Source organism: Triturus cristatus, chromosome 9, assembly GCF_964204655.1.
Source record: "Triturus cristatus chromosome 9, aTriCri1.1, whole genome shotgun sequence".
Classification (NCBI taxonomy): Eukaryota; Metazoa; Chordata; class Amphibia; order Caudata; family Salamandridae; genus Triturus; species Triturus cristatus.
Window position 1 is genome coordinate 1286084788 of NC_140592.1, and position 26716 is coordinate 1286111503.

Here is a 26716-nt window from a genome sequence, read left to right on the forward strand (position 1 = left end):
CGAGGCCTGTCCGAGCACCAGAGTAGGCGCACACACAGCCTTTCACACCAAGCTACCCAAAATGACCCACACAATAGGCAGGCCATCTTCCCTCACGACCGCCCCTGTCCACACTGCTTGTTGCTGTTGAGTAAAAGGCTCCAACACCAGCTCGGGCCCCTTCGTTTTTTAATTTCCTACTGCAGACACATTCGTGTTGTTACAACTGTAATACCAGAAGGCGTTTAGGACTCAAAGATCCATGTGTTGGTGGAAAAAACACAAGGTCATGTTTTGCAATTCACAGTAGCTTGCTTTCTGCTTGCTGGCTTTATTTATTTTAGGCTGTCCAACACCTAGCATCTCTTTGTCCCACCCATGGCGCATAGCCTGTTTATAATGTGCTGCATAACTAAACACTTATAAGGTCCCAAAGGTGAGACCTATTGGCTATGCCAATGCTTGTAATATATATATATGTTATTCATTTATTAACACACTGATTTACATTTAACTATCTGCTGCTTCCATCTTTGTATACTTATTAACTATTTGCAAGACCCTGCCCACTGAACCAATTTGGCATGGTCTCTGTTGGACCCGGCCGCGTGGCGTGGTCCTTAACCCCCTGGATTGTGCCCGTTCCCCACCCCGGCCTTCACGGGCCACCTGTCTGAACTGCACCAAGGCCCTTCACCCGGAGCTGCACGTGGTCGCATACTCCTCGTGGCTCCGCCATCTTGTTGGCATCCACGTCACACCGTGCACCCCCGCTCAACCCGGCCTCGACCCCAGCGAAGCCCCGACATCGAGGCACCACGAACTAGCCAGGGGGTGCCGCAGGAACCATTCATCGCCCCCGGCGGAGGACAGTATCGATGGGACCCCCAACTGTCCTCCCCTCTCGAGGTGTGATCGCCCTGCAACTCCCATGGGCCTGGCGCCTCCCCTGCTGGGCGTCTGGCCACCTCCACCCGGCCACTCCGCCCCCTCGGGCGCATAGGTCCGGACATCAAAGGGCTCCAGACCTATATCTGGGGCGACCCCACCACAGCTCGGCAGTTGTATCCCGGAGTCGAGAGCCCTGCTGATTGAATCGCGGCTGACCCTACGGAGAAGAACTCTTGTCGGAACCATCACGAGCCCTGCTGACTGCGTCGCGGCTCCTTCTTGTGAACCCTTTCTGAACCACCTGGAACATCGGAGCCCTGCTGACGCCGTCGCGGCCCAACCTCGCTGAAACCTTCCTAGGAGCCCTGCTGACGACGTCGCGGCTCGAGCTGAGCAGAAACCATCTTGAGAGCCCTGCTGATTTGATCGCGGCTCTCCACGAACTGTACGCCAGAGCCCTGCTGACGCCGTCGCGGCTCGACCCATCCGAGATCCGGAGGTCCTCCAGCTTGAGGATAAGAACTGGGCCCCAGGTACCCTCGTACCGCATTCCTGCCAAAGACTGTCCCGCTACCCCGACCCTTCCAAAGAGACACTGAGACTTTTGGTGGATCCCTCGATCCCTTCGTGTAAATATTGACCTCGTAACCTTTTTATTGCTGATAAAGAATTGCTTGTCACAAGACAACCTCCTTGAGTCCTGTGTGGTGGTGTTACTGTGCTAGTACGTGATAAGAGAAGGATCTCTCAGGAGACTTCTCGGCAGCGCTCGGCTACTTCGTGCAGTGTGAGGGCCCCGCCTTGGTGGTCGTACCGACTCCTCGGGGTCCGCCTTCCAACATTTGGTGGCCAGCGACGGGATCCGAGCCGAACGCAGTACGTACCAGCCAGTACCCACTAGCTACCCATCCAAACGAACAGCATCATGAGCAGCCAGGAAAACAGCGCGACAATGGAATTCCAGCCCGAACGGCTGGAAGAATATACGCACAAAGAATTAAAACAGTTCTGCAAAGACAAAGGCATTGCAACCACCAGCCTAGGTACCAAAGAGGAGATGCAGAAAGCTCTGAGGGCATGGTTGGAGGCCGGGGCAGGCCCCTCCCAGGAAGAAGGGCCCTTGCCCCTGACTGAGACCACAGCAACTGCACGGACTCCGGCAACCGGAGGAAGAAAGAGCCTAGAAACCGGCCTCTCCGAAGAAGAAATACGAGAGCGGGAAAAGGTCCGGAGCCACGAGCTAGAGCTCGCCCGACTGCGGCTGGACGGCGAACTCCAGCTGGCAGAAAAGAAACTGGCCCTAGAGCAGCTGCGCCTTCAAGAAGAGATAGAGGAGAAGAGACGACACCGGGAGTTGGAGGAAAAGAAACTAACTCTTGAGCACGAGCGCAGTCTCAAGGAGCTCGAGATCAAGGCCAAGAACGGAGGGACCGACACCCCCAGTACTAGAGACACTCTACCGCCTTCCGAGGCCAAGGTACATATCCCGAAAGAGGTCGTCAAGGAGTATTACAAGAATGACGACATCCAACAATGGTTCAAGGCCTACGAGGTGGCCATGACCTCTCATCGGGTGCCCCGAAAAGACTGGGGCGCGGGCCTGTGGGGGCGGTTCCTGAGTGAGGGGCGGGACACGCTGCTCCAGCTACCGGAGGAGGTGATGACCTCCTACGATCACATGAAGGAGGCCCTGCTCACCCGCTACGGGCTAACAGCGGAAATGTACCGCCAGCGGTTCAGAGACTGCAAGAAAATCCCGGGTACCACATGGGTGGAGTATGTGGACTTTTTCAGTCGGGCCCTAGAAGGGTGGATCAAAGGGAGCAAAGTAACCACCTACGGGCAGCTGGTCGACCTCATCGTGTGGGAACACCTTTCCAACAATTGCTTCGTGGAACTGAGACAGCACCTCCTCGACAGCAAAATGACCGACCCGCGAAAACTTGCCGTCGAGGCCGATCGATGGGTCAACTCCCGGGTCCCCCGGAACTCAATGGGGGAGTACCAGAGGAACCCCAACGGACCCCCCCGCCAGCGCGGTGGGGGGGGAGGGCCGAACAGGAACCGAGACCCTCCCGCCGGGGCCCCCAGGAGCCCCCCTCGAGGGCCACCGCAGCCACATCTCTCCCCGAGCCTAGCCCGAAGGGTGGGCCCGGCCCGACCCGGACCACGGCCACCCGTGACCTGCTACGGCTGCCAACAAACCGGACACTTTGCCAGCGATCCGGCCTGCCCCCTGAACCGAAGAAACGGGGCCGGCGGGCCCCCGCCCCGGCAGCTGACAGCCGCCGCCTTGGGGGGAGGAGAAGAGGAAGAGGAGGCCCTCGACCGAGAGAACACTGAGTGGGAGCCGGCAGCCATGTCCCTGGTCTGCCTGGGTAGCCGAGAGATGGTACCCTGCACCCCCATCCCAACCAACACCCAGAAGTACCGGCAGCAGGTCACGGTCAATGGACAACGGGCCGAAGCCCTTCGTGACACAGGCGCCAGTATCACCGCTGTCCGCTGCCACCTGGTGACCCCTGAACAGATTCTACCGAATGCGCTGCGCCCCGTACGGACGGCCGACAACAGTGAAAGCCTATGCCAGATGGCCCTGGTCCCCTTCGAGTGGGGAGGGGTGACGGGCCTGCTGAAGGTGACAGTGCGCGACGACGCCCCGGTCGACTGCCTCCTGGGGAACGACTTGGAAAGTTCCCCCTGGGCTCAAGTAGAGCGACGAGAGCACCTCCGAATGTTGGGACTGGCTGATTGGGCCTGCGCCATCACCCGGTCCATGACCACCCAGGCCCCCCGCTCATCCTCGACCTGCGGGACCGCCCAACTCGAGGGGCTCACACCCCCTCCCACCAGCAGCGAGGAGGAGGCGGACACCGACCCTGGACCCAGCGAATCCTCCCCCGAAGAGATGGCTTCTCCGAGCGCCCTCCCCGAGCTGACACAATGGCGACACGAAGGGGGCCCCACCCGAGAGCAGTTCCAGCAAGAACAACAGTCCTGTCCCTCTCTCGAAGGGGTCCGACAACAGGCGACCGCACAAGCCAACGGTGACCAGACCGGCACCCACTGGGTCTACTGGGCCGAGGGCCTGTTGTACAGTGAACAGAAAGTAGCAGAACTCGGGGCCAGCCGCGTGTTGGTGGTCCCCCTCCGCTTCCGGGAGTTCCTTCTCAACCTGGCCCATGATGTGCCCCTCGCCGGACACTTGGGGCAAGACAAAACGTACAGTCGTCTGGTGACCCACTTCTACTGGCCCCGGATGCGGAGAGATGTGGACAACCACTGCCGGTCCTGCCAGACCTGCCAAGCCAGCGGAAAGACGGGGGGTCGGGTCAAGGCCCCCCTCCAGCCCTTTCCAGCCGTCAACACCCCGTTCGAACGGGTCGGAATCGATATTGTGGGACCCCTGGACCCCCAAACCGCCCTGGGCCACCGCTTCATCCTGGTCCTCGTGGACCACGCCACCAGGTACCCGGAGGCGGTCCCGCTAAGAACTATAACGGCCCCTGTGGTCGGCCGGGCCTTGATGGGGATCTTCTCCCGAGTGGGATTCCCCAGCGAAGTGGTGAGCGACCGCGGCACGAACTTTATCTCCAGGTACATGCGGTCCCTGTGGCAACAGTGCGGGGTCACATACAAGTTCACGACCCCCTATCACCCTCAGGGGAACGGACTGGTTGAGCGGTTCAACCGAACATTAATAGGGATGATCCAGGGCCTGGAAGAACCCCTCAGGCGGAAATGGGATGTCCTGCTGCCCTGCCTCCTGTTTGCCTATCGGGATGTCCCGCAGAAGTCCCTGGGGTTCAGCCCGTTTGAACTATTGTATGGACACCCGGTCCGCGGACCGCTCAGCCTGGTCAAGGAGGGCTGGGAGATGAAGCCCCGAGGCGCCCCTCCTGACGTCTACCGATACCTCCTGACCCTCCGAAACCAGACCCGCAGGTTCCGAGCCATGGCCGAAGCCAACCTCGAGGCCAGCCAGGAGGACATGAAGCGGTGGTACGATCGCAACACCTCTACTATAGAATTCGAGCCAGGTCAGAAAGTATGGGTCATGGCCCCGGTCGAACCCGGCGCCCTCCAGGACAAGTGGACCGGGCCCTTCAAGGTGGTGGAGAAGAAAAGTCCCGTCACCTACCTGGTCGATCTGGAGTCCCCCCGGAACCCCCTCCGGGTCCTACATGCTAACAGGCTAAAACCCCACTTCGCCCGGACCGAACTGAGCCTGCTGCTGGCGACTGACGAAGGGGGCGAGGACGATTCCGAGCCCTTGCCCGACCTCTTGCAATCCGACATTCACGATGGATCAATCGAAGGGGTCCAACTCGCCTCGTCCCTGACCCCGGAACAGCGCAACGACTGCCAGCAATTACTGTGGGACTACGCAACCCTCTTCTCTCTCACCCCGGGGGTGACCCACTGGTGCGTCCACGACGTCGACACCGGGGAGAGCCCCCCCATACGACACAGAGCCTACCGGGTGCCTAACCGAGTGCGGGCCTGCATCCAGGCCGAAGTAGCGAAGATGCTGGCCCTGGGGGTCATCGAGCCATCCGACAGCCCGTGGGCCAGCCCTGTCGTCCTGGTGCCCAAGGCCGCAGCTCCCGGTCACCCCCCAGAGTTGCGATTCTGCGTGGACTACCGAGCCCTGAATGCAGTAACCAAGACAGACGCACACCCGATACCCTGGGCCGACGAACTCATCGACCGCCTAGGGGCCGCTCGCTACTTGAGCGCGCTGGACCTCACCGCCGGGTACTGGCAAATCCAGCTCACCCCCGGCGCCCAAGAAAGATCCGCCTTTTCGACCCCGGATGGGCATTACCACTTTCGGGTGATGCCCTTCGGAATGAAGAACGCCCCGGCCACCTTCCAAAGACTGGTGAACAAGGTGTTGGCCGGGCTTGAGGCCGTCAGCGCGGCCTACTTAGATGACATTGCCGTGTACAGCAACCACTGGGCCGAGCACCTCCTCCACCTGAAGGCCGTCCTGGCCGCCCTCCAGCGGGCCGGACTCACGATCAAGGCCAGCAAATGTCAAATAGGCCACGGATCCGTGACCTACCTGGGCCATCAAGTGGGGAGCGGGCAGGTGGCCCCCCTCCAAGCGAAGATAGATGCCATCCAGACCTGGGAACCCCCCACTACCCAGACCGCTGTCCGGGCCTTCCTGGGCCTCACCGGATACTACCGGCGGTTTATCCGGGACTATGGGAGCATTGTTGGCCCCCTCACAGAGCTAACGTCCAAAAAGCAGCCCAAGAAGGTACACTGGACCCCCCGCTGCCAAACAGCCTTCGACACCCTAAAGACAGCCATGTGTACTGCTCCGGTGCTGCAGGCCCCGGACTACCAGAAGGAGTTCGTGGTACAGACAGACGCCTCTGAGTATGGGATCGGGGCCGTCCTATCCCAAGCCGACGAAAAGGGGCTCGACCGACCAGTGGCCTTCATCAGCCGACGACTACTGCCCCGAGAGCAACGCTGGAGCACTATTGAGCGTGAGGCCTTCGCTGTGGTGTGGGCCCTCAAGAAGCTCCGGCCCTACCTCTTTGGCACCCACTTCCGGGTCCAGACCGACCACCGGCCCTTGCAATGGTTAATGCAAATGCGGGGCGAGAACCCCAAGCTGCTGCGGTGGTCCATCTCGCTACAAGGGATGGACTTTGACGTCGAGCACCGGCCCGGCAATGACCACGCCAACGCCGACGGCCTGTCCCGCTTCTTCCGCCTTGACGAGGAGAATCCCCAAGGAGATGGGTGACTCTCCATGCCTTCGGCTGGGGGGGACGCCTGTTGGACCCGGCCGCGTGGCGTGGTCCTTAACCCCCTGGATTGTGCCCGTTCCCCACCCCGGCCTTCACGGGCCACCTGTCTGAACTGCACCAAGGCCCTTCACCCGGAGCTGCACGTGGTCGCATACTCCTCGTGGCTCCGCCATCTTGTTGGCATCCACGTCACACCGTGCACCCCCGCTCAACCCGGCCTCGACCCCAGCGAAGCCCCGACATCGAGGCACCACGAACTAGCCAGGGGGTGCCGCAGGAACCATTCATCGCCCCCGGCGGAGGACAGTATCGATGGGACCCCCAACTGTCCTCCCCTTTCGAGGTGTGATCGCCCTGCAACTCCCATGGGCCTGGCGCCTCCCCTGCTGGGCGTCTGGCCACCTCCACCCGGCCACTCCGCCCCCTCGGGCGCATAGGTCCGGACATCAAAGGGCTCCAGACCTATATCTGGGGCGACCCCACCACAGCTCGGCAGTTGTATCCCGGAGTCGAGAGCCCTGCTGATTGAATCGCGGCTGACCCTACGGAGAAGAACTCTTGTCGGAACCATCACGAGCCCTGCTGACTGCGTCGCGGCTCCTTCTTGTGAACCCTTTCTGAACCACCTGGAACATCAGAGCCCTGCTGACGCCGTCGCGGCCCAACCTCGCTGAAACCTTCCTAGGAGCCCTGCTGACGACGTCGCGGCTCGAGCTGAGCAGAAACCATCTTGAGAGCCCTGCTGATTTGATCGCGGCTCTCCACGAACTGTACGCCAGAGCCCTGCTGACGCCGTCGCGGCTCGACCCATCCGAGATCCGGAGGTCCTCCAGCTTGAGGATAAGAACTGGGCCCCAGGTACCCTCGTACCGCATTCCTGCCAAAGACTGTCCCGCTACCCCGACCCTTCCAAAGAGACACTGAGACTTTTGGTGGATCCCTCGATCCCTTCGTGTAAATATTGACCTCGTAACCTTTTTATTGCTGATAAAGAATTGCTTGTCACAAGACAACCTCCTTGAGTCCTGTGTGGTGGTGTTACTGTGCTAGTACGTGATAAGAGAAGGATCTCTCAGGAGACTTCTCGGCAGCGCTCGGCTACTTCGTGCAGTGTGAGGGCCCCCCCTTGGTGGTCGTACCGACTCCTCGGGGTCCGCCTTCCAACAGTCTCCCTAATGTACATATTTATTCTTGTAATTATGGATGTTTTATATATAGATGTTATCACTCTGTATGTCACACTTTCATGATTTTAGTGTATTGACATAATGGTGTTGCTATTGTGCCATCATGCAAATTTTAAGTCTGTCTTCTGTCAGTAGCAAGATTGAACAATGTATAGTCTGTTGTTAGTTACTATCGCTTACGCTCAAGCACGGAGTGAATACAAAAAGAGACGTTTTAGCTTGCAGCGCGTATGTGAGCGAGGCCAGGCTTGGCCAAAACGTGTCATATGGTGGACATGTTGTGAAACAATAAAATGTACTAATGAATTTGGAGTCTATGCCCGGATCTAATTTCAGAATTCTTTCTTATATATAAGTCACCACTAAGGTAGGCCTGTCGAGCCCTGAGCCAGGGTGCTGATATGTCCTAACAGTAAAACCCTCAAATTGTCATTTTTACTATGGAAAGTCTAGTAGCCCCGTTGGTGCGTACAGGATTAAACCCTGACAACTCAGCTGTGCTAACTTCTGAATGAAACTACCGAAGTTGGTACCTCGAGCTATCAAAACAATGATTGGAGAAGATTAAATGCCCAAGTCGAATTTGATGAAACTTTTGAGTAAAAGGAAACTTTAGAAAGTTGCCCCTCTGTTGCCTGAGTTTTCCAGTGGCCGTTCGCAGATGCTGGCAAGAAGACAGCCTTCTGCCCTCCTGGGGAGAAGTGTGAAGGACTCCCAGGAAATGACATAATAGAGGCCTGCCATTGGATGAGGTGTTACATCTCCCTGGCAGGAAGCCACACAGGGGGTGAGCTCAAAAGGCAAGCTTCAAAGGGGAAGCCGCCATTGAAGGGCAAATAGTGGGCACAGACGAGGGGGGCAGCTCTTTTGTGCTGGTAGACTGGTTAGCGTCAGGGGCCGCGAGAGGGGAACAGTTTACCCATGGCCGTGTAGCCCTCATGTAGCCACACCTCTACGGTGGGCTACCAAGCTCCACACACCAAGAAAAGGGTTCAGCCATCTTGGGAGTGGGCAGACAGTTGCACTCTGGGATAGCTGGATGCCACACTTTGCAGGAAGTCGTCATCAGTTGGGAGGGGACCAGGTAGCCCTTTGACTAGTAGTCACCGCATCCATAAAAAGTGGCACCCAGACCTCAGATCACATCTGCACTGGGGAGAGAGCCGAAAAAGGACTACCCTGCTGTTCCCCAGACCACGAAAAGAGGCTGCACCAAAGACTGGACTGCAGCCGCTGCTCCTTCGGCCAGCACAGAGAGGACTCTGCCTGTGGTGTCCGGCTCAAAGAAAGTCATCACCGAGCCCAAGACAGAAGAAGTGACGCCAAGAGTCACAGTTCCAGGGCCACAAAATGTGAAGAAGCCTCCTTGGAGAGTCAGTTGCCACAATCACTAGATCGTCACTGACCACTGAATCGCAGCCAGGGAGACTAAGTCCAGACACTTGAAAATTGCGCCTGAGTCTCCTAGACCTGGAAGAGTTGTTGGAGGGCAGTTTGGTCACCCAAGATGTACACTAGCCTCAGTTAAAGGGAGCCAGTGTTTTTGCTGTGACCTGAGACCATAGACCAGTGCCAACTGTTTTTTGGCTGGACTTCACCAGGACTTCGCTGGGCATCGGCCTCTGTGGCCAAAGTTGCCCCACAGTGTTTGTGGACCGAGGGGTGGCCCCAGGAAGAGCCCCGGTGACCAGGAAAGCCTCCGAAGCATCCTTCAGCATCTTCAACATCCCATACTGTAAGCCTTGCGTCAGGACCACTCCTTCGATGGCTGCCCATAGAGCGCGGACCTGGACTGGGGCCTCTGTGGCTGCAAGGCAACCGTCTTACGAAGCCTCACTGGCCTCTGTGGCATGCTCCCTGCTGGAGCTGGTTGCCCAAAGCGAGCCAGAGTAGCTGAACACAACTGTACAAAAGACTTTAAAAGTTTTAAAAGTAACTGCGGTAGTTGCCTGTTTGCATTCTAAGCGAAAAGCTGTGCTTTACGATGTGCTTGATGAAGCCTCTTATGGATTTTGTTTATTTTGGTGTTTAAATATTCATAAAATGAGACCTGTGTTTATAATTTGCTTTTGAATTTCCTTTGTGTTGTGTTTTTTTCTTTTTCAGTGAGTTTGCACTTCTACCTGCTTTGCGCTCGTTGCCTGACGGCTCGAAGCCGAGGCAGGTGTGTGAGTTCATTGCACGGTCAGGCGGCACAGCCAGGCCTTATCATAAAACGCATTTCCTCACAGTGGGCTTTTGGCCATGACTGTGTGCGAGGGTGTGGCTTGACATGTCTATGCATGGGTAAGCATGCATATCCATATGTGTGTGCGTGCGCTGGCGTGCCGATATATGTCCATGTGTGCACGTGTGTAGGTGGCTGTGTGCCTGCATGTGTGTGCATGTGAGTAGGTGGCTGTGTGCCTGCATGTGTGTGCATGTGAAGCTGGCTGCGTGTGTGTCTGTTTGTGAGACTCGACCTCTGTATGCCGGTGTCACCACGCAAATAATGTGTGTGCACGTGTCTTGGCGTGTCTGTGGGTTCATATGTGTGCTGTGTGATGATGTTTGTATTTGTGCACATGTGTCTCTGTATGACTGTGTGTGTGCCGGAAACAGAACCCATTCTTACATACAAGGAGCTGGACACCCCACCTGCCCCTCTTCCCCCTGTCATCCCTGGAACCCGCCTGTCTGTCAACCTCCAATCCCATGACAGCCCCTCTTCACTGCCCCCTCCTTAGTCCCTCCGCACTCCCCCCCCCCCCCCCCACCCCTTGTAACTCCTTTGTATCCAACACCGGGGCCAGCACCAGAGTGGGACTAAGAGCCCGAAGCAGCTCCGGCCCTCATGTGCACACCAGCCGCACGCCACAGGGGGCCACAGATGGAATGGGACAGTCATGGCAGCCCGTCCTGCTCTGAAAGCATCGGAGTCTGCAGAGACTGGGACAGCATAAGCAACAGTGGTGCAGTGAGTGCAGCGGCACCGGGACCAACTAGGGTTAGATCACATGTCACTCGCTGGGAGTGGTTTCCATACAGAGCCTGTCTGTGCCCTGGCACTGTTCACTGCTGGTGGAAAGGGACAGGGTGGAGGAATTAGGAAGGGGGGGGGGGGAGTTTGGGTGGAACTTGAGAAGAGACAACAAAAGAATAAAAGGAAAGATAAAAGATAGGAGAGGAAAAGTGACAGAACAGGAAACGGAGGTAACGATTAGAAAATGGGATTGGCAAAAGGAATAGAAAAGGGCCAGAAATAAAAGAACAAGATTGAGGAGACAGAAATAAAGGCGCTGAGACAAGATATAGATGTGAAAGAAAAGGGGGGATGAAAGAGATGAAACAGATAGATGAAGGGGACACAAGGAGCAGAGGAGGGTGGGCTGTAGACAGAATAGACAGAATACAGGAGCATTGAGGGTAGAGCAAGGGGACTAGAACAAGTGGAGAGATAGTAAGAGAAAGAGAGGAAAGATGGAAGAAAAAGTGAGAAGCCGGAGGGAAGAGAGGAAGCAACAGGGAGTAGAGAGGGTGAAAGTAGGGCAGAGGCTAGGGAGGGAAGGAGAGAGGTTGGTGAGAGGGAAAGGCAGGTGGAGTGAGGCTCTTGGAAAGCTCCAGCTATCGTTAGTGCAGCAGGTGCAGTGACACCCGGGCCCAGTAGGGGGAGGGGCCAACACACCCCAATGATGGATAGCTCTGATTACCACCCCAAGAGGCAGAGGGTCCATCATCACTTCTTGTAGTAGGACTCAGGACGCTCGTGCTTGGCCACTGCCTCCAGGAAGTGCTGGAGCAGCAGACTGGCCTACCTCCCTCTCCACCCCCCTGACGTCATACCCAGAGTGATGTTCCGGCTCCTCAGCAGGGATCCTTGGGTGGTTTCCAGCTCGGCGACGATCCTCTCCAGGGTGGTCGCATACTCCAGACAGTCCAGCCTCAGGATGACCCTATCCGCCAGGGCCAGGGCCATCTCCCCCCACATCCGGGCCACGGCCTGGTGGTACTTAAAGCCCCTGTCCATCAGTCGCGAGACCAAGTCGTACGTCTCATACACCGAGTGGTACATGGGGTAGGAGGCGATGGAGTAACTCTAAGAGAAGCAGAAGAGAGACAGGGCTTTTCAGCAGCAGCCCAATGACATAGCGCTGCGAAGACAATCTAATGTAAGAACATTATATCATACAAAACAGTGATGGATGGAATGCTTGAATTAATCTCAGCCACTGGAAATTACTCTGAGAGAGCAGGACAGTCAGACCCTCCACCTCACAACCATTTAAAATGCTATTGAAAACACAACTATGCCTACCTAGGTCAACTCAATGAAACTTCATTGTTAAAAACAGTATAAACATCTTGGGGCAGATTTATGAGCCCCTTGCGCCACTTTTGCGTCACTTTTAACATGGGAAAAGTGACGCAAAAGTGGCGCAAGGGGCTCAAAAATCTGCCCCCATGTTTATATCTCTCTTTCATTTTTAATTTAAAAATATATATTTTTATTAAACAAGCTCATCCTACAGTATACGAGCTGAACGTTTAGTACACACATCTTCTCATATTGCCATGTGTTGCTGTTCCCCTAGGAGTGGCCGTACATGGTGAGCAAGGTAGCCCCCCAATTTGTGAGTGTCCGGGAGTATCCTTGGTTTTATTATATAGTGTCCTATATGCTTTCCCCGGCTACCTCATGACCCCAATGTTGTTCCTCTGTATTTTCTCCCCTTTTTTGGGGCACCCTCTTGCCTTATAGATCACTTTCTCTGCCCTCTGGCACCAGTCCATATCAGCTTCCCACCCTGCTACCATTGGAGGATGTGGGACCCCTTTCTCCTTGCTATATTTCTTTTGGCCGCCCCTGTTGCCAGTGCTACCCAGATCTTAGTCTGTCGTGGCCGCTCTCCCTCTCCCTGGAGGAACATGATTAACCACTTTGCATTCATTGGCACTCTCACCCGAGGGTCCGGCCAGTCTGTCCGTCACCCCTCTCTAATACCCTTGAAGGACGAGGCAGTCCAAGAGGATTTGGTAAAAGGATCCCTCCTCTTGAACACTGGGGTGTCTCCCCCTTTTCTAATTTATGCAGCAGGATTCGTGAGTAATACGAGGGATGTAGGACCTTCAGCTGGATTAACCTAAATCTAGCTAGGGTCGCGATGTCTCGGAGGCCTCGCAGGACCTCCTCCCTTTCTTCGTCATCAATATCACCAATGGCCTCTGTCCAAGTGCGTCTGAGTTGTCCCATCAAGTCGGGGGAGTTGTTCATTAGTGTCCAGTAGATCACTGATATTCCTTTTTAGATCTCGCCTGAGCCAGCGCTTTAGCGCTGCTCTGGCGAGAGCTATAGAAAGCGGGATTTGGAAGTGCAAACTAGTGATTTTCAGGCCGCCAACTACAGTGCATGTGCGCCGGGCGCGCACACCATTTGTTAGCCTGCTCATCAGTTTCGCGGCCGCTTTGATGTTCTCAGTAAGCCGCGCGGCCACTGAGAACATAAAAGTGGCCGCGAAAGTGCTCACCATATGCCAGCCTTCCCTGTGGCTCACTTTGTCTTTCATGGCCGCGCGGCGTTAATTTCACGGCCGCGCGGCCAATGCTTGTTTTGTACTTGCATTTAGAGACGCGAGCAGTCGGAAGCCCTTTGTTAATTTAAATATACCGCGCGTACACCTGGGTTTTAAGCAGCAGTGGGGCACGTCCTCTTCGTTTTCACGGTGAGTTTTATTTAGACAAAGGACACGGGATACTGATTTCATGAGGCACTGGCATTTTAGTTAGTGACGAGCTAACATTTAAAAAGCCTTTGGCAGACGTCTGTGAAGGCCATGACCCCACCCCCACTAGGTATTGTAAACACAGGCTTGCTGTCCGCGAGGTGCTCTCTGCCACCACCCCCTGCTCTGTGCTCTCACTCCCCCTCCCTTCTCCCCTCCCTCCTCGTCAGTCATCAGGCTACAGCTTGTTAGTAGTGCATTTCAAACACACCTATAACAAGCATTGGCATAGCCAATAGGTCTCGCCTTTGGGACCTTATAAGTGTTTAGCCATGCAACAGTTGCATAACTAAACACTTATAAGGTCCCAAAAGCGAGACCTATTGGCCATGCCAATGCTTGTTCTGGGATGGTGTCAGCCAGCAGTCTGTCCTCCAGGGGGGAAGAGTCGAGGAGGTGTGTGCCTTCTCGGATATGCTTCCCAAGAGCGTGTCCGAGCTGGAAATAGTGAAGTCTCTGGGTGGGGGAGAGATCAAACTCCTGACTAAGGGCCTCAAAGGGGAGCATCGAGCCGTTTCTCCATATGCTTCCCGGGCGCTCAATTCTTATCTTTTCCCACTGTGCCAACCCCTGCAGTCCAGACACCTCCCCAGCTGGTCACTATGCCAAAGAAGGATCAAAGCTGTCAATCTAGATTGCCAACTCTATTATCGATTGGCTTCAGCCCAGCTCCTCACCACTGTCTCAGTATGTATGTATTGGTAGCGCTATTTCCTTTTTGCGGGCGTATAGGACGATTTCATGATTCCCGGCTGGCATAGCAGCTCGGTCGACCCTATAGGCCGGCTCACTCTGGTCTGTGTATGCCCCGTCGTGGACCATCAGCAGTTGTGAGGCCCAATAGTAGTTTTTGATGTCCAGGATGGCCAGACCGCCATCATAGATAACTCTTTGTAACTTGCGCAGGGCTAAACGTGGTGCTCCCCCTTGCCAGACTAGTGATCGGAGATCTTGAGCAATTTGATTGAAGAAGGTTTGTGGGACCTGATAAGGTGTCTTTTGTAAGGCATAGAACAGTCTGGGAAGGGCCATCATTTTGTACAGTGCCGCCCTGCCCACTAGTCATAGAGGGAGGGTCTGCCATTGTTCTGTGTCTGCGCAGAGGCCATGCAGCTGTGGGATGAAGTGTTGCTGCAGGAATAAGTGCTGATCTCTGGTTACAAATATCCCAAGGTATTTAAAGCCTTCCGATACTATCGGTGCCGCACACATTGATGGGAGTCCTAGCGGGGTCCAGACAGGGGAAATTTTAATGGTTTATCCCAGTTTATGTTCTATCCCACATAACTCCTGCATAGTTAAAAAATATTTGGGTTGCACGCTATGGAGGTATATGGTCTGGAAAAATAGAGGACTATGTTGTCTGCATATGGGGAGATGGTTCGTCGCATCCATCCGACGATCAGCAGCTCACCTCATATCCATACTGTCAGTGGCTCCAGGGCCGAGGTAAAAAGGAGGGGCGACAGTGGGCATCCCAGTCTGGTGCCCCTGCCCAGCGCGATGACCCGAGAAAGCGCACCGCTGACTCGCACCCTGGCTAGCGGGCCCTGGTAAAGCAGTTTAACCCACGTGCAGAATTTCCCAATCTTGCTAGAGTGGCGAATAGGTATGCCCATTCTATACTATCGAATGCCATGGAAGCGTCCAGGGCCATCAGTGCTTTCTGCTGAGTTGAGGGCTCACTCGTCATGTGAAGAACTCTATACATTCTGCGCAAGTTGAGTCTGGTACTCCTTCGTGGCATGAAGCCCGACTGGTCTACGTGACTAATGTCTGGGAGGACCACCATGAGTCTCGCATCCAGGGCTTTCGCAAGGATCTTCACCTCCATATTTAGGCGAGAGATTGGTCTGTAGGATTCGCAGACCTCGGGAGGCTGGCCAGTTTTGTGAATGACCACTATCGTGGTGGTTCGTTGGTCTTCCGGGAGGGATCCCGCCTCCACTGCCGCTCAGAACACACTGCCACTAGGAACATCTCCAGCATTGGCCCTGTGATTTGACTTGAAAGACCCTTGTATAACTTGACCGGCAGGCCGTTAGGCTCTGCCGCCTTCCTGGACTGCAAAGAACCCAGGGCTGTTGCTCTCTCCTCCTCTGTCTGTTCGGCTTCAAGACTGTCCCTGGCCTCACCCGAGAGTGTCAGGATGATAAAATCACTCAGGAGCTCCTCAGTGTTTGACCTCCTGCTAATTGGCCTGTAGAGGCTCTCATAGTATGAAGCAAAGGTGTCCGCGATCTCTGCACTTGTCGTACGTAGGGCAGCCCCCGATCTCTAACTACCACCACCCAAGACCTATCCCTATCCCTCTTTTCCAGCCAAGCCAGTAGTTTGGAGGCCTTGTCGCTGACCTTGTAGAGTCGGCGCTGTGTGGCCAGCCCGTATGATCGGGCCGTTTCATCAGCCAGGTTCCTCATGTCGTGCTGCCTCAGTGCTAATCTGTGTTGGAGGTCGGCGCTACGCTCCCCAGTCACCTCTGTCTGCAACATCAGAATGTCCTCTTTTATCGTGTTCCATGCAACTTGTGTCTCCTTTCTCTTCCAACCTATCAGGGCCTGAGCCTGGCCTCATATCACTGCTTAAAAGCCTCCCATAGGATGCATGGAGAGGAGATTGGTCCATTGTTTTCCTTAAAGTACAACTCTGCCCCCAAGTTCAGCTTGTCTTCGATGTCCCTATCTCTCAAATACCAGGGGTCTAGTCTAGGGTAGCTGTTGGTGTGAACTGTGGGTCCCCTAAGTGACACTCGCACCAGCGAGTGGTCTGATATGCCCCGCGCCAAGTGTTCAAAGCCTTGAAAGCTTCCAACTTGGTCATGTCGTGTAAAGAAATAGCCAATGTGTGAAAATGACCCACGGGGCACTGAGTAATAGGTGTATTGCTTTAAGAGAGGGTTCTGGATTCTCCACAGGTCTGTCAGGCCCAACGCTAAGGTAAAGTCAAGGAGAGTTCTCCCCCCCAGCTTGGCTACTTGCTGAACCAAGTCGATCCAGCACTGGGTCATCTCGATGTTCTTGTCTCCCCCTACAAGGAGGATCCCGTTGGGCAGTTTCAGGAGTAGAGCACTCATTTGTGGAAGGATAGCCGCATGTAGTTTGGGTGGATTTTTTAAGGAACAGAGGTTTAATGATCGGCCCTCCCAAATGCCAGACAAGGCCACGTGACACCCCAGCATGTACCACCATGTTTTCCTTATCGTGAATGGCAAGAGTTTCCTAACCAGGATGCTCATCCCGCGGAAACTGGTTGAATACCCCAAGTGGGCTACTAGTTTGTATACAAATTGGTCTAGGGCCTTGTAATGATTCCCCTTCAGGTTCGTCTCTTGTAACAGTATGATGTCAAGGAGGTGACGTTTAATGTGTTGCAGGACTAGGGTACATTTAATGTTATTCTCCAATCCGTTTACGTTACAAGACCATATTCGTACGGTTGCTTGTTTAGGGACCTCCATTAGTGGCTGTCAATACCGTCCCATCTTCCGTTGAGGTTCTGAGTGTTTGTACTATGCATACACTAAGCATAACTGCAGAACCAAACACAGTAATCAATTAAAGCCTTAAATACCCCCCTCCCTGCATCCCTGCTTAGTGAGAGAGACCCCCCCACATTCCCAACCTGCAGAGTGCCTATCACCCAAAACTATGCATTAAACAATTAGGAGGCGGTACGCCACTGACTCAAAGTTATCGAATCATGGTTAACCCCTTCAAATCATGTTGCCCTTGGCCTGCATATGCATTGGTCCAACTACCACCTTGTTATATGGCGTAAGCTCATAATAGACATAGATCCGTCTTCCCATGGCTTGGCCTCATCTGATGTATGAGGAGCTCAAGAAATGGGGAGCTCCATACGCCATCTGTCAACTTTCGTCTCTTTCTGTTTCTTGGTTTGATTGGCCAGCTGGAGACGCCGGGTCGCTCACCTCTGGAGGTCGGCCCTTCTGGACATTTGTTTTCCTCTGGTTGTTCCCCCAGTCGGCAACCCTCCAGCCCTCCAGCCAGTCCCAGGTTTCTTTTGGCGACATGAAGAAAAACTGTTTCCCTCCCATCAGGACCTTGAGCTTGGCAGGGAATAGCATCATGTATTTGAGATTTTCGTCTCTCAGGGCTTTCTTGACCATATCAAATGACCTTCTTTGGTGTTGCATTTAAACGGTGAAGTCTGGAAAAAATTGGATTGTTGTGTTTTCATTTTGTAGGTCTCCATGATGAGCGTGCCGCTTGTAGAATTGCGATACAAAAGGGGGTGGTGATGGACGGAGCATCAGAACCAATCAAACACTCACACCCAGTCAACAGATCTGGGTTTGATCCATCACCGTTCTTTAGCCCACTCTGCCACCCCAGTTCAGACATGGCCATATGCAAATCAGTCTGACCCTGTGCCTCATGGGAACAGTCCAGCACGAACTGGCAAGCTTGTAGAATTGCATCGCGGTCCCTAAAGTTCCGTATTCAGGCTATGATTGTGCATGGGGGGGGGCGCACAGTGGCGGTCCCAGATCTCTATGTGCTTGTTTGACTGAAAGTAATTTGACAGGCACTTGGATCAGAGGGTATGGAGGATTAGCTCTTCAAGAAAAAGATCAACTGATTGACCCTCTGCCCTCTATGGGACCCCCACCACATGGATGTTGTTGCGTCTTGCCCTTCCTTCCTGATCCTCAATGCGAACCAACTTGATCTGCTATTTTGCAAAGATCAGCGCAAAGCAAGTTCACTTCCTCAGTGACCGTGTCTAGTTTTGGTTCAAGGGTGCCCCGAAGATCTCTCATAGCTTTCATGATGTCTTTCAGTGAGTGCTTTGGTGTGGAGTCGCTCCCTCCCATTGCCGATGAGTCCTCAGACTTTCCCCCAACCTCACCCGGCTGTCCAATTGCGACTGTGTATTTATCAGATTTGGTTGGACTGACCCAAGTGGGTGCACTTGGTGTGGACCATTTCCAGCACTAGCCCCTAACCAGTTCTTATCTCTGGTAAGTCGGAGGGGGGCCTCCGTTAAGTGTAGTCCGCTCTGGTATGCTGATGTGTTGGCCAGGTTCACCCACCCCGCACTGTACCCGGCTTCAGAGGCTTCGCCGGGTCAGGGTCGTCTCCCGGCGTCGTCCGTCTACCAGCCCCACCATCTCTCTTGACAGCCAGGTGTGTCCTGCACCCGAGTGGGCCCGCCTGGCCACAACAATTCCCAGTGTGGTGGCCCCCAGCATCCCACACTCCCCGTGCGACAGACCCATCAGGCCAGGGAGCGAACCTCAGCCCGGAAGCACCACCATATATTGTTTCACCCTCCGGCCAGGTGTGGCCAGAAGAGATAAATAAAAGGGCGAAGGTCGCTCGGGACTTCCGGCCCATAACCACTAGCCGAGTGTGCGTGTGTCTAATTTTAGCTGTCCCCCCAGGGTCTGTGCGATTATAAGGCCCCGTTACACTGGAGATGAGGGTGGGCGTTCTGCTGGCCATCATCGATGTCCTGCCCACCCTGTGCCACGCCGGCTGTGTGGTGCTCATCTCCTGGCCTGTCGGGCCGGTGGAGCACGGAGCAAGTCTGCAGCGTTGATGGCGCGACCCGCGCTGTGAGCCGGAGCGGGGTGTGACCTGGCATCACGGAAGTACAGACCATTACCATGAAGAAAACCCACTCAGGAGCCCTGACGGACCCCTGACTACCGCACATCTTCCATTGGGCCGTTGCCGCCATCGCACCCAAACTAGGACAGGCCACCAACGCCTCCCTCAGATCCGGCACCTTCCCAGGCAACTGGAATTGGGCGGAGGTTAAACCCCTCCTCAAGAAACCTACGGCCGAACCAACGGACCTGAAAAACTACCGGCCCATCTCTCTCGTCCCCTTCGTGGCCAAAGTCACCGAGAGACTCGTAAACGCTCAGCTGACCGTCTTCTTTGAAGAGAACTTCATCCTAGCCTCCCAGTCTGGATTCCCCAGCAACCACAGCACCAAGACCGCCCTCCTCGCGGCCACTGATGACATCCGCATGCTATTCGACCAGGGACACACTGCAGCCCTCATCCTTCTAGACCTCTCCGCAGCCTTCGACACCGTCTCACATCGCACGCTCGCAGCCAGACTTCACAACACGGGGATACTGGGAGCCGCCCTTGACTGGATCCAATCCTTTCTCTGCGGCAGAACCCAGAGAATCAGACTCCCTCCCTTCCTCTCTGAACCCACAGAGATCAACTGAGAAGTACCCCAAGGATCATCGCTCAGCCCCACGCTCTTCAATATCTACATGGCCCCCCTCGCCACCATCGTCAGACAGCATGGGTTCAGCATAGTATCCTACGCTGATGACACCCAGCTCATCCTCTCACTCACGAAGAATCCCGAAGACACCAGACTCTGCTTCCAGGAAGGAATGAAGGACGTCGCAGCCTGGACGAAAGACAGCTGCTTGAAGCTCAACTCAGAGAAAACCAAGGTCCTGATCCTCGAACCCTGCCCCTCTGCCTGGGACAACACCTGGTGGCCCTCCGCCCTCGGCAGTCCACCCCCCCCCCACAGACCACGCACAAAACCACGGCATCATCCTCGACTCCTCCCTCTCCATGAACCGCCAGATCAACGCCGTCGCTTCCACCAGCTTCAACTGCTTGCGCATCTTCCCAAAGACCTTCAAATGGATCCCCCCTGATTGCAGAAGGACCGTCACCCACGCGCCCATAGCCAGCAAACTGGACTATGGCAACGCCCTCTACGTCTGAATCAACAGAACTCCTCTACACAAACTCCAAACCATCCAGAACACCGCAGCCAGACTCGTCCTCGGGACACCGCGTCACGAGCACATGACCCAACACCTACGAGACCTCCACTGGCTCCCCGTCGAGAAGAGGGTTACCTTCAAACTCCTCACCCACGCCTACAAATCCCTCCACAACATCGGACCCAAATACCTCAACAAGAGAGTCTCCTTCCACGTACCCAAGAGAAACCTTCGATCCGCCGACTTAATCCTGGCAGAGGTCCCCCGCATCTGCAGAAACAGAGCAGGCGGGAGAGCCTTCTACATCACAGCCAAGACTTGGAACGAGCTCCCTGTAAATGTAAATGTAAATGTATGTGTCTTGTAATCCCGTGAACATCAGACGCTCCCCGACCCTGCACACGTTCAGGAAGGACCTCAAGACCTGGCTCTTCGACTGATCTGGAGCTGCACCCCCCCAGCGCCTTGAGACCCTCACAGGGGGTTAGTCGTGCAGCCCCTTATCACTTCCAGATTGGACTATGTTAATCTCCTATACTTTGGCCTCCCGGAGAACTCAGCGGCCAGAGCAGTCCTGAAGTTAGTAGCCAGAGAACGGATTTCCCACGATCTGAAGAAATTGCATTGGCTCCTGGTCCGGTACAGAATTCTCTTCAAATGCCCTAACCCTTGCCGTCAAAGCTCTGCATGGGCTGGGGGCACATTACATCCGGAAAAGAATCTTTTACGACATCCCACGCAGATCGCTTAGATCAGCCCATCAATATCTGATCATGGCGTCGAGTTTCTGTAGAGCCCGCTGCGGAGGTCGGTCTTTCCATGTGCAAGTGTCCCGCGCTTGGAATATCCTGCCTTTATCCCTGAGACAGACCACGACCCTTCTGGAGTTCAGAAAGCAGTTAAAAACCTGGATGTTTCAACAACTACCATAACTTATCATCTTAACTAATCTTGGTCTCTGAGTCTTTGCGCTTTGTCTCTTCTGTCACAGCGCCGGGACACTCTGTTGAGTAGCTGTGCGCTCTATAAATCTTAAATTAACATTAACATTATCAGTAGCGCGCTTATAAACCCCTGATTGACTGATTGATTGAACCATAGCACCAAAATCGCCCGGCTCGCTGCGACAGACGACATCCGCTCCCTCCTCGACACAGGAGAGACTGTGGCCCTTATTCTCCTAGACCTTCCCACAGCCTTCGATAAAGTCTCTCATCAAACCCTAGCCCGCAGACTCCATGAAGCCGGAATCCGGAACAAGACCCCTGATTGGATCCGTTCCTTCCTCTCTGGCAGAACACAACACGTCAGAATCCCTCCTTTGCTCTCGGAACCCACACCAACCACCTGCGGAGTCCCCCAAGGCTCCTCCATCAGCCCGACCCTGTTCAACGTCTACATGGCCCTGTTCGCCTCTATCGTCAGATCTCAAGGACTCAAAATCTTATTGTACACAGACGACACCCAACTCATCCTCTCTGTGTCCAATGAAACCCACCTCCCCAAACATAATTTTCAAGACGGTATGGAAGCAGTCACCAGATGGATGAAGAACAGCTGCCTACAACTCAACACGGACAAAATGGAGGTGCTCATCATGGGCCCATACCCAGACGCCTGGAACGACACCTGGTGGCCCCCTGCCCTCGGGAAACCTCCCTCCCCCACAGACCTCGCACGCAACCTCGGAATCATCCTGGACTCTGGGTTCAAATTGGACCGCCAGATCAACGCTGTCACCTCTTCCTGCTACCACACCCTCCGCCTACTCCATAAGACCCTCAAATATATTCCCCTCAAACAGGAAACCCGTCAACCACGCCTTAATCAGCAGCAGACTAGACTACGGCAATGCACTCGATGCCGAAATCAACAAGAACCTCACCCGCAAACTACAGAACGTCTAGAGTGCAGCCGTCAGACTAGTCCTCAACCTACCACACCACTGCCATATCAGCCAACACCTACGGACTCTACACTGGCCCCCCATCGAGAAGAGAATCACCTTCAAGCTCCTCACCCACACCCACAAAGCCCTCCACAACCCCAGACACGCCTACATGAACATCCGCCTCACGTTCCACGCACCCCAAAGATCCCTCCGCTCGGTCCAGCTCTCCCTTGCAACAGTACCATGCATAAAGAAGACCAGATCAAGGGGACACTTCTCTCCCTCATTGCTGCCAAGGCATGGAACTTCCTCTACCTCCGACTCAAGTGATACAAGGGTGCAGGAACACGAACCTCCAGACCCTTATCTTACGACAACCGGGTATTACCCTAGAAGAGATCCTCATCCTGGCCAGGTCTCATGATCTGTCAGACGCCAGGGTGAAGGCAATGGATATGGCGATCACCCAACAAGCGGAGAAACCTCCCACAGTTAAGACAGAACGAGTGAACGGACTCCGATCCCAGAACAAAAGCACCTGAGGCTGGTGGCAGGGGAGATGAGCGAGACGACCACACTGCGGCTACTGCGGAAACGAAGAACACCTGCAGGAGGAATGTCCGGCACAAGGGCGAACGTGCTCCAAGTGTGGTACACCTAATCACTTCACTGTGGTGTGTGGAGGAGGTCTGAGGATCCGAGGGGGCCAGAGGACGACGGCCGCCGTAGAAGGCAGTCAAACAACTGTCATTGGATGAGCCCAATAACGCCAGACCAGTCAGGATACCCACCAGACAAAGGCATTACCTTGAGGACTCATCAACAGACGAAGAAGGCGAATGCTACCAGATTTCGTTCGCAAGTGACCTCAAGCAGAAGGGGTGCCCGCAACCCACCTGCGCCATCGAAATTGCTCAAGCAACGACCCGCATTGTCCCCGTCGCATGTCAGGCTCCTCACGTATGGCAGTCAAACCCCTCTCCTACTGAAAGGGAAGATGACTGTCCAAGTCAAAGCAGAAGGACACGAAGTCACAACCACCTTCCACGTGGTCAACAGAGAGGCGGACATTCTAGTAGAGAAACACACATGGCCGAAGACCTTGGATTAGTCACACTTGCAAACACCATCAAGACACTGCAACCCGAAGACGTCCTAAACTTATTTCCGCAACTGTGCAGAGGCCTCGGATGCCTTAAGACAGCCCAAATAAAGCTACATATTGAGAAAGCAGTAAAGCCGGTAGCCTTGAGACATAGAAGCATTCCTTTCCACCTGAGGCCACTCGAGGAACAAGAACTGCAGGAACTAGAATGGCAAGACGTTATTGAAAAGGTCACAGGGCCGACGCCCTGGGTATGCCCTATGGCAATTGGGGAGAAGCTGAAGAAGCCAGGGAAAATCCGGCTGTGCATCGACATGCGCCTGTCCCACCAGGTGATCAAGCGTGAAAGACATTTAACGCCCACAGTCCATGACATATTGGCCGACCTCAATGGATCTCGCTGGTTCCCTAAGCTGGATCTCAACGCAGGATACCACCAACTGAGGCTAGCTGACGAGAGCCGGTATATCACTACCTTCTCGGCCTCCACCGTTACAAAAAGACTCAATTTTGGTATCTCGTCAGCATCAGACATTTTCCAGAACGCTGTCGGGGAGGTGCTGTCAGGACTCCAGGGAGTACTCAATGTCAGTGATGACATCCTGACACTCCGCCACCATGAAAGAACACCATCGCCACCTCCGAGCTACACTCCAATGTCTTGCTGAGCACGGAATCACTCTTCACCATGACAAGTGTAGGAGAGTAGGATCTGCTTCTTATAGTTACCCCCACTTTTTGCTGATGTTTCACTGTTTTCGACTTCAGTCTGGCTGGGATCCTGCTATCCAGGACCCCAGTCTAGCTGCTTTCTCCTCTAAATTGATTGCATGTACTTTAGGTACACTCCAGATTGGATTCTGGTGTACCCTTATCAGTCCCTAGTATATGGTATACTATGTACCTAGGGCATGGGTACCCCAGAGGCCTCACAGAGGCTGCAGCATGTATTATGCCACCCTTGGGAGACCATTCAAAATGACACCACAGGTCTGCTACAGCAACCTGTGTAAGGTGGTTCATGCACCTCGTACTTAGATATAGGTTCACTATATCACTGCACATATAAATCTATCAGTCACCCCTATGGTAGGCCTTATCAATCCTGAAGGCAGGGTGCCCGGGTTTTATGTGAGAGGGTGCCCCTGCATGAGCAGAGCCCCTCTGCAGCCTTCGGAACATATTTTCCGGGGTTGTTTGTGATGCAGCCAACTATTTCTATATTTAAGTGCATTATAACCTCGTGGTAAATGCTAACTTGAAAACGGCTGCATAGAAATATGTCGTGTTTGGTGTCAAACACCTTAGAATCATACCTCCACACCAGTAACTGGTGTGGGAGGTATGATTCCACCCTATTAGAGGGACTTAAGTGAACACTGGTACATCCGGTACCAGCTTTTCAGAACCTGGGCATCGCAAACTGGATGCTGCCAGCCACAGACATGAGTCTGCCGTCCTGCAGCTGGACTCGAGCAGAGGACGGCCTGACAATAGGTTTCCTGTCACAGGGAGGTGTGACCCCCTCCCAGATAGGCTTTAGTATATTGGGGCTGGGTGGGTGCACTCTGAGAGTGCTTTGAAGTCTGCACTAGGGGGAACATTTGGTGTCCCTGTGCATAATCCAGCTCAAACCGGTTGCAGGAGCCATTTGCTCCTGCTCTGGCGCAAAAGTGGACAAAGGACATGGGTGTAGCCACTCCTCTGTCCTGACCCTCCCATAGGTGGGTCCCCAGAGTTTGTCCCACCCCTTCCTTGGGTATAAAGTAGGAACCCCTGACTACAGGACTTTAGATTTTATATGGACTAAACTCTGCTACAGAAACCAAGTACTTCAACAATCTGCACGATGCTGGATGACTGAAGAATCTCCCTTGGAGTAAAGGAGTTACTCCCCTGCAAGGCAGACACCTAAAACTCATCTGACCGGTTTGCATCTCCTGAGCTCCTGAGGACTCCGAAGATTTTTGCAACACAAGAGGTGGGTTCCCGAAGTATCTGAGGTTGATCTGTGCTCTCAGCAATTCTGAGGCCCGTATCCCTCGTGGGGACCGTGCAACCCGAACTCCTGTGCACCGCGTTCTTTTGCAGCAGCATATGCTTTTTGGTGATCCCTGAGACTGTGCTTTAGGATACTTGTAGTCTAGACCCCGAGCAGTAATTCCACCGAAGATTTCCGGCCTACACTCCACGGGCCCGATTCACAGAACTAACTTAAGACAAAATCCTAAACTTACTACCATTTTGGCATTCAGTTTAGGAGTAGTAAAGTTAGGAGTCCTAACTTTAGGACTCCTAAACGGAGAAAAATCCTAACTTTAAGACTTTCGGTATTCACAGAAGGCATTTAGGAGTCCCAAAGTTAGGACTTCTGTGAATACCGAAATGAGTAAGTGCCTTCTGTGAATACCAAAATGGTAGGAAGTTTAGGATTTTGTCTTAAGTTAGTTCTGTGAATCGGGCCCTACGAGTGTTCCGTGGGAATTTTGTGATTCAGCTCGAGGTCCCTTTGTGATCCCTGGTCCGTTGACCTGTGGGTCCCCGTGAAGGAAACTTTGACTTTCTGTGGCTTTCCTGGTTGCTCCAGATGTGCTCTGACTCTCTATCACTTGGAGAGTCCCCAGGACCTTGCTGGTCCTCACCGAAGCATCTTTCCTCTGACCGCTTGGGTTGCAGTTGCCAAGGCTTGTTGGTGATCAATTCCGGACACTGACCCCCCAGCACTCGACACCTCTGGACTTTGGTTATCGTCAACATCTCATGGTCCCCGTGGCTGCTGTGGAGTCAAGCTTCACCTCTTCTCACCTGAAACACCCAACATCGGTGGGTATTTGTCTGTCGTGCCCCTGGTCACTGGCAAGTGACCCAGACTCTGTCACCTCTGCTTTCAGGTTCTTCTCATCACCGGACACTTTTCATCTTCCCGGCAGCAGCACTTTTTCGCATCACGCCATTGAAAACGACGAAGGTTTCTGACATCACTTGACCCCTATTCACCTGACTGCTCTGGGATAGGTAACACGGGTACCTTGGTACTCTCAATTGTGCTGGCCTTAGAACCTTCTATGTTTGAAAGGGTTTGGTCAAAGTCCTCCCCGAAGTGTCCTTAGTCTTTAAAATTCCAACTGCGACTTTCCCATCGAGTTGTACGGAGCTTGCACCTGTGTTCACACACTGCACGCGTCCCCCGTGGGTCCGCTGTGTCACTACCTTGGGTAGTTCCTTGGGGTCCCAGCGATTCTACGTGCTCTAGGCACTGTGTCTAGTTAAGTCGTGGTTGTTATACCACTTTCTTAGTATATGGTTTGGTCTCCCCCTGAAGCCCACTGTGTATTGTGCAATTTACTGTCGTTCTAGTGATTTAATATTGTGTGCTTTGTTCTCTAATCTCATAAAGAGA

At 54.2% G+C, this 26716-nt stretch overlaps 1 pseudogene across 1 annotated transcript in view; it reads right to left on the reverse strand.

The window, feature by feature from the left end:
* The window catches only part of LOC146799783 (putative N-acetylated-alpha-linked acidic dipeptidase), a 348737-nt pseudogene that overhangs the window by 50198 nt on the left and 271823 nt on the right, over positions 1-26716 (reverse strand). The window contains exon 15 of the transcript XR_014968969.1: positions 11651-11903. The product of XR_014968969.1 is annotated as a putative N-acetylated-alpha-linked acidic dipeptidase (transcript). The remainder of the gene's footprint in view (positions 1-11650; positions 11904-26716) is intronic.